Source organism: Galeopterus variegatus, unplaced genomic scaffold (assembly GCF_000696425.1).
Source record: "Galeopterus variegatus unplaced genomic scaffold, G_variegatus-3.0.2 Scaffold9118, whole genome shotgun sequence".
Taxonomy (NCBI): domain Eukaryota; kingdom Metazoa; phylum Chordata; class Mammalia; order Dermoptera; family Cynocephalidae; genus Galeopterus; species Galeopterus variegatus.
Genome location: NW_007735229.1, coordinates 1 through 6,688, shown reverse-complemented (window position 1 = coordinate 6,688; position 6,688 = coordinate 1). Strand labels below are relative to the sequence as shown.

At 40.6% G+C, this 6,688-nt stretch overlaps 1 protein-coding gene across 1 annotated transcript in view; it reads right to left on the bottom strand.

Annotated features, from left to right (window-relative positions):
* Positions 1 to 3,847, bottom strand: part of NMD3 (NMD3 ribosome export adaptor) — a 23,356-nt gene extending 19,509 nt beyond the window's left edge. The window contains exons 1-2 of the mRNA XM_008593419.1: positions 3,751 to 3,847; positions 1,920 to 1,946 (exon numbers count right to left, since the gene is read on the bottom strand). The gene's annotated coding sequence lies outside the window, so the exon portion shown is untranslated. The remainder of the gene's footprint in view (positions 1 to 1,919; positions 1,947 to 3,750) is intronic.
* Between the last annotated feature and the right edge of the window lie 2,841 nt (positions 3,848 to 6,688).

Genomic DNA, 6,688 nt, shown 5'->3' with positions numbered 1-6,688 from the left:
CCCACATACAGACCGGTTCCCGCTCACTGGCTGAGCGAGGTGCAGGAGCGATGCCGAGGGGTGCGATCCCGTTGCCGGTCCCGGTCCGGTACCGTACGGGCGCGACACTGAGGGTTGCGATCCGTTGCCGGACACGAAAAAGACAAAAAAAAAAAGATTTTAAATCCTGGATCACTGTTACTCTCTCCAACCATAATATTAATACTTGGAAATTTCAGTATTCACACAGATGATCCCCACAATACCCTGACCTCTCTTTTCTTTGAATTCCTCATCCCCCAAGATCTTGATCTCCTTCCCATCTCAGCCACTTCCTTTTCCAAACATCCTACTCCCTGACTACCACCTCCTATCTTTCCAGCTAATTGCCTCTAGTTCCTGGGCACCAAAAATTCTTCAATTCAGTGTAACAGACAATCCATTCATCCTACCATCTTTTCACTACTGCTCATTCCTCATCTACTCACTTCCACCCTTTTCCAGAGCATTTCAAAATCAATCATCAAAACTATCCCCATGTACACACTCTCAATTCCCTTGGTCCCTCTCACCTCACCTCGGTCAGTAGGCTAAATCATAATTTTGTTAAATCCATGCTCTGCCTGCTCTATGCCTTACCAGTGTAGCTGACGGGGCTAGAGAAACAAATGCACACCATGCTGACTAGTCTTTAAATTTGTAACAGGAACCCTTAGCACTGCCCAGCACCCACACCGCACTGTTCTAGTGCATTCCCTCTCCTACTCTTCTAGAGGGCTATTTCATACATTCCCCTCTCTCCTCAAAATCTGATAGCTCTTCCCTAGGAGCTACTGCCCATGGTTCTATTTTCTCAATTAAAAAAAGAAAACAAAAGAGGATTTCCAGAAGTTCCCACTTACCAACACCTTCCTTCCTGTTACCACAGATGAACTGTCCATGCTCCTATCAAGACCAACCTCCAGAAAGCCCATTAGAAGGCAGAGATCTTTATTTTGTTCCATGAAATATTCACAATCCCAAAATGGTGGCTGGCAGAAAGTAAGTGCTGAATATTTGTTGAATGAATGAATGAACAAACAAATGTATTCTTCCACTATGTGCTATATCTTATCTTTTTCCACTCTTCGTGGACATCCCTCACCAATTATTCTGTCTCCTTGCAGTTTCACAACTGTTCCCTCTGTGCTCTCATCGTTACCAGAAAGCTTACAAATCCACTATTACATCTGCCAGTGTAAGAAACGTGTCCCTTCCCCAATTCCCCCTTCAGCCACTGCCCACTTCTTTGTTTTCCTTTGTAGTAAATCTCAAAAGAATTACCTATTCTTTCAATTCTTTCTCCCATTCTTTCATTTCCACTCAAATCACATCTTTCTTGCCACCAGTAAACAGAAACTGCTTGTCAGATTTGCTAATGACCTCCATATTGCTAAATCTACAGAACTCATTTCTTGACCAATCAGCTACAAATCACACAGCCAATCACTCCCTTCTACTTTCCTTACCTTCCAGAACATCAGCCTCACCTAACTTTCCTCCTACCTCCCTAGCAGCTCCTTTCAGTCTCCGTTGATGGTTCCTCCTCATCTTGCCAAACTTTTATCATTAAAGGACTCCAGGATTCAGTCCTCCAGTTCCTTCCCTTCTCTATCTAAACTCCCTAGGTAATCTCATCCAATTCATGGCTCTAAATACCATCTATATCCTAAATTCACTATCTTTAGGTAGACCACTCTCCTGCTTATTTATCCAGCTGCCTACTCAGCATTTCTACTTAAATGTCTATTGGACAACCAAGTACCAGCTAGAGATTAGCTCTGATCTCCCCCACCCTGACATGCTCCTCTTGAAGCCTTTCTTACCTCACTAGTGGCAACTCCCTTCTTCCGGCTGCTCAGGTCAAGAACACTGGAAGTCATCCTTAACTCTTCTCTTACACACACATCCAGCTACATCAATAAATGCTGAATACCTTCAAAACAGATCCAGAATCTGTCCACTTCTTACCACCTCCACTGCCAAAACCATCATTTCTCATGATTATTACGATTGCTTCCTAAGGTCTCCACTTCCATCTTTACCCTCCTCAAATCTATTCTAAACAAAGCAGTCAGAGAGATCCTGATAAATCGTATCATCTCACTACTCTGCTCTTCACCCTCTAAACCTATTACAGAGAAAAAACAAGTCCTTAAAAGGGCCTACAAGGCCAGACATACTCTGACCTTCCATGACTTCACCCCCAACTACTTTTCCACTTACCACTCCACTCTAATCTCACAGGTGTGCTCTTGCCTCTGGTCTCTACACTTCTTGTTTCCTCCACCCATAATGCTCTTCCTCCAGATTTTTGCATGGCTCCCTCACTTACCATCTTTAACCATCTTTAATGTTTACGCAAATGTCACCTTATGAACGAGGCCTCCCCAAACATCCCATTTTAATATGCAACTCTTCCCTGCACAATTCTTATCCCCTTCCCAGCTTTTTCACCACAGAATGCATCTTTTAATATACCACATTGCATACTCTACACCACCCCTCCCAGCAAACTAGAATATAAGTTCCCTAAGACAGGGATTATCTGTCTTATTCACTGCCATATCCCCAACACCAAAAGCAGTTTGGCACAGAGCTGGTGCTTAATAAACATATGCGAATAAATTAATGAATTATTAAGACTTACAAGACATTTGACAAAAGCCTAAAGTATAAAAGCAAAAAAAGAAGATACACAAAAAACTGACTTCAGAAAAACAGAGACAGGCTGGTTAGCTCAGTTAGTTAGACTGCAGTGCTACAGCACCAAAGTTAAGGGTTCAGAATCCCATACCAGCCAACTGAAGAAAAAAAAGAGAGAGAGACAAATCAGGGAACAGAAGGAAACTCTAAAAAAATCCTATTATCAAAATCATCAGAAAAATTCAAGGATAGAATGCATCAAGAACAGGAAAGCTTCTGGAACTTAAAAATATTACTGTTGGAAAAAACATCAATAGAAAAGCTGGAAGATAAAGTAAAAGAAATCACCAAGAACACAGAGGAAAAAAGACAAAAAGATTAAAAAAAAATATGAAGAAAAGACAAAGTTTTAAGCCTGGAGAGCCAATATTTGACTAACAGAAATTCCAAGGTGGTGGAGGAAGGAGGGGGTGGCAGATAAAGGGAGAAATTTCAAAGAACGATTACATGATATTTTATCAGAGCTTAAAGGAGAATAGGAAAAACCCTCGAAATGAAAGAGTCCATTTCAATTAAAAACATACGGTAGAAGTGAGTCATAAGGTTAACATAAAGAAAACTTGAAAGAGTTATGTCAAGAAATTAACTGGGCTAAACAAAACCCTATTTGTTTTTTAGAGACATTTATGCATGGACTTTAAATGATAGACACAAACATTTTCCTTGCATAGCAATAATGAAAATAAAAAGAAGTCAAATAATATAGCCCTAGTACTATAATCTCTTAAATTACGTTTAGCAATAGTTTTATATAAAGATTTTTAGAAAAAAATATTACACCTAAGAGGTTCTCAATAAATAATGAATAAAAAAATTGATTCTGTAAGTCTTTTAAAGCAAAAAGGTATTTTCATTTTCCATGAAAAAGAATATACATAACTTTAAAATGAAAACAGCAATTGTAGTGGGATGCTATTAGTAACATTTAATAGTTAGTTTTGAAAAATCTACTCATAAAAAGATTTTCTGAAAATGAGAGCTTTAATGAATGTATATACTTACAAACACTGATTTTAGCTGTTTGACTTACCTTACTCAGAGGGGCTTTGATTTTTTTCAAACACAAAGCAAGAAGTTCCCTAGATTCTAAAGCACACTGTATCCAAGTTCCTGGTGGCTGAAAATATCTGAGAGAGAAGATAACACACTGAAATCCAACTTCTCTCAGGAAAAATTAAATGTACAGATATAACAATGATTATAAATCAGTCATAAAAATACCCAAGGCTGATCTGAAGCACTTAACCCAAATATACTTTAACAATTTCAGAAAACTTTCAATTAGACAAGTAGCTTTAGTTTAAAAAGTAAAATTAAAATTTCTTACACATACTTCTAAAATGTTTGAGAACTGCTTATTTCTCACAAAAAAGGTAAATTAGTACCTCCCAACACTATGTATTAGCCACAGTCCAGATTACTCATCAATATTTCAAGCCTCTTTTCAAATTTTAAATTGCAAAACACAAGTTTTAAAATCTTAGGTAAAACCTGGCTAAATTAAAATTTAAATCCTTTATGCATGTGCTGTAAGTTTTTTAGCCCAACCTACTCAGGACTTAGTACAATGCCTGGAACATACTAGTAGGTGCTCAATAAATGTCTGTTAAATACATAATACTTCCAAATGTGTTATGTGAATGCCTTTGTGCTATACTTACTAAATAACTGAAAGTTCTGATTTCACTTTTCAAGGTTCTACCAAATACATTACAGAGGTCCCCCTTTGCTTATAAACACACTTTTGGAGTTAGAAAGGGCTTCACATATCATTTAATAAAACCCTTCATTCTGATGAGGAAACTGAACCCCAGAGATGATAAATGGCAAGAGTTTCAAAAAGCAAGTTTGAAACAGATTCAAGTATCTCTACACTATCTTTATCAGATTAGCAAACTAGAAAAGTACACTATAAAACTGCAAATTCTAAAATCTTTGGTGACACCAACATAAATAAAAATTAAATCTCTGAGCTGGCTAGTTAGCTCACTTGGGAGAACAAGGTGCTGAGAACACCAAGGTCAAGGGTTCTGATCCCCTTACTGACCAGCCACCAAAAAAAAAAAAAGAAAAGAAAAGTAAATCTCAATTGCATGTACTTATTCTATGTATCTTGGCGTAATTTCAGCATATCCCAATGACTCTCTATATATAAATCCCAGGTTTACGGAGAGTAAAATAGTATTCAGTTTATCACTCTTTAATTCATCCAACTCATCTCTAAATAAAAATGTGGCTGCCTATTTAGTCTAGTTGATGCCTCATTTGTTCTGTGCACTATCTCAAGTGCTGCACTGAGAACTTTATTTATTCAAGGCCTACAGAGGACCTCATAGCTTAGGTAAAGAGCACGGTATCACAAGATAAAAAGACTACAGCTGTCTACCCATCTCCTTCTGATAAACATGTCTTAAAGTATTTCTGGAAGATATATAAACCTATGGATTACACCAATAGAAACTAATAGCTAAATCACTTCTGACAGTAATTAGACTGCAATAAATTCCAAAGGCAATTTTTTTTAAAAGGTGCAGGGCCTGCTAAAATATAAACATTTACCCAAAGAAGAATTTTTTAACAGGATAGGAATTATATCAACGTCTAGTGATTCAATATAAATGATGAGAGTATCATAATTCTGGGTGTACTGGGGGCAGCAAAGGTTTGAGAACCACTAACTAGAACAATAGTGTCCAAAAGAAAAGTTCAATAATCTTCCATGTTCAAAGGTAGTCACTAGCCACATGTGGGTACTGAGCACTTGAAATGAGGCTAGTAAGACAGAGCAATAAAAGTATTTAATTTTATTCCACTTAAATTAATTTAAGTTTAAATAGCCACGTATGGCTAACGGCTACATATGGACAGTGAAGACCTAGAAGAATGCAGTGAATATTTTAGCCATTCTAAAGCATGTATTTACTAAAACAAACTTTATAACTAAAAACGAATTCGATTTTCTACAGAAGTAAGACTTTTATTTTTTCCATTTATGACAAAAGAACCTCTCCCACCTCAAAAGCTTTCCCCCCAGTAAGTTTCAGACTCACTCTGAGATCTTCTCATTTAAGGGGCATAGGGAAAAAGGGTTGCAACTCACATGTGTCCAGGGCTGCGGTCGGCGGATTCTTTCATATACTCCATCGTTCTGTACACCCTAATTTTTTAAAAAATGAAAATGGTAGGATTTAAATCATCTGTCTACTTTCCTCTTTGTACAACTATTCCTTCTGCCTCTGAATGACACGGCAGAGCTTCGTATGAAGCAGGAAACAAGACCGACTTCCACTTGGCGACTTAGGAAAAAGCAACTTCTTTAGGATCAGGACCAAGGGATCTCCGGAGTTTCCAACCTACAAGACCCGCAGGCCTCGACCGGGCGGCAACCCGAGCGCACCCAAGGCAAAGTCAACGCGCTCCCTCTCTTCCCCCACCACAGGACCCCTGCCCACACCCGGCGGCAGCACCTCGAACTTGCGCGGCTGGAGTCCCCGGACGGCGTCACGGAGCCCGCGGGCCACCGCACATCGAGACCCCGACTCCGACCCCCGCACGCGCGACCTCACAGGAGCTCAGGGCCGGCGGCGCACACGCGGGCAACGGCCGACTCGAGCACGCGGACAGAGGCCGATTCGAGTCCAGGGAGGCCCGCCCCACTCCCTCTTCAGGGACCCCGCGCGCCGGCAGACCAGGTCTCGGACCCCAGAACCTATTTAGCGCCTTCTGGCGGGACCCGGATTTGTTAGAAACGCGTAGCCAAACAGACCCCCGACTCCCCGTCAGCCTCCACCACAGCCGGCCTGGATACTGCCAAGATCTCGCGAGAGAAGGACTCGCAATCCCGCGGCCCGAGGACGCGTGTTAAAGGGGCGGATGGGGGAGGAGAAAAAGAAGGGGAAACAGGGGGGGGGCTAAGGAGAGAGGATGGGCGGGGGGAAGGAACGCTGGGAGGAGCCGTCCCGGG